This window comes from Nematolebias whitei, unplaced genomic scaffold (genome assembly GCF_014905685.2).
Source record: "Nematolebias whitei isolate Nwh7 unplaced genomic scaffold, NemWhi1 Nwh_scaf_11359, whole genome shotgun sequence".
NCBI classification, from domain to species: Eukaryota; Metazoa; Chordata; class Actinopteri; order Cyprinodontiformes; family Rivulidae; genus Nematolebias; species Nematolebias whitei.
The window spans coordinates 1-1,349 of record NW_023629904.1 but is presented as its reverse complement, the minus strand read 5'-3'; the positions used below and the strand labels follow the sequence as shown (position 1 = coordinate 1,349).

General features: G+C 37.1%; 2 non-coding genes across 2 annotated transcripts; both read left to right on the top strand.

Moving 5' to 3' along the window:
* Positions 1-457: 457 nt before the first annotated feature.
* Positions 458-547, top strand: trnar-ucu. The gene is given in 2 exon segments: positions 458-494; positions 513-547. It is a non-coding gene; the product is annotated as a tRNA-Arg (tRNA).
* A 509-nt stretch (positions 548-1,056) lies between these two features.
* On the top strand, positions 1,057-1,146 carry trnar-ucu. Its single transcript is given in 2 exon segments — positions 1,057-1,093; positions 1,111-1,146. It is a non-coding gene; the product is annotated as a tRNA-Arg (tRNA).
* Positions 1,147-1,349: the final 203 nt, after the last annotated feature.

Genomic DNA, 1,349 nt, shown 5'->3' with positions numbered 1-1,349 from the left:
GTTAAACAGCAATGTGTCTATAATTTGTAAAGGTCATTTAATAAGACTTTTATATTTTCAAAGATTACTGTTTACTGACTATTGTAAAACATTTTAATGAACTCTAATTCATCTCTTTTAAATGTTTTTGGCACTTGCTCTAAATTGGAGGGTGTTGTGACACAATGGACAGTACATTGGACTTCAAGGGTTAGAGAAACAGAACATTCAAAGTTTGTGGATTAGAGTCCTATTGAAATGTTTCTTATCTCAATTTAGCCAGTCTCTCACACTTTGGCATTTTTCACATTTATACATAACAGAGTTAAACAGCTCTGTGGCGTAATTGAAGGTGCACGGGACTTCTTGTGACAATTTGCTCAACTTTTAAATATTGAGTTTTATTTGGACGTTTAAACATCTCGACATACTTGGTCTCCATCTTCCAAATATCTTTGGCACAAAGTCTTGCATGGAGGGCTCTGTGGTGCAATGGATAGCGCATTGGACTTCTAGTGGTGGACAAGGAACCAATCAAAGGTTGTGGGTTCAAGTCCCACCAGAGTCATTCTTTAGTGAGTCCAATCAGAGAGTAACTCATGTCTATGTAAGAACTGTCTCTGACAAATTTTAACATTTGTATGTTAAAAAGAAAGGGCCTATGTAATACAAAGAACATTAAGACTTGTAGATTTTCCAAAGTTGCAGTTTACTGACCATTTGAAAACATCATAATGAACTCTACTTCATCTCAATCTATCAAATGTTTTTGGCACTTGCTGAATAATGGAGGACTGTGTGGCACAAAGAACAGCACAATGAACTTCAAGGGTTCGTGAAAGAGGACGTTCAAAGTTTGTGGATTTGAGTCCTATTGAAATGTTTCTTACCTCAGTTTAGCAACTCTCTCATACACTTTGGTATTTGTCACATTTGTACACAACAGAGCTGTTGATTGTGCACAAGACTTCTTATAGGAATTTGTTGGACTTTTGAACAGTTTTATTTGGACTATTAAATTCTCAACACACTTAGCCTCCATGTCCAAACATCTTTGACACATTAGGTGAAGCAGAGGGCTCTGTGGCGCAATGGACAGCGCATTGGACTTCTAGTGGTGGACCAGGAGTCATTCAAAGGTTGTGGGTTCGAGTCCCACCAGAGTCAATCTTTAGTAAGTCCAATCAAAAAGTAACATGTCCCTAAGTAGTAACTGTCTTTGACACACTGGCCATATTTAGCATTTGTACGTTAACCAGCAAAGGTGTAAATGACATTTAGTAAAGTTGTCCATTTTCCAAAGTTGCGGTTTACTGACCATTTGAAAACATCTTAATGAACTCTACTTCATCTCAGTCTATCAAATGTTT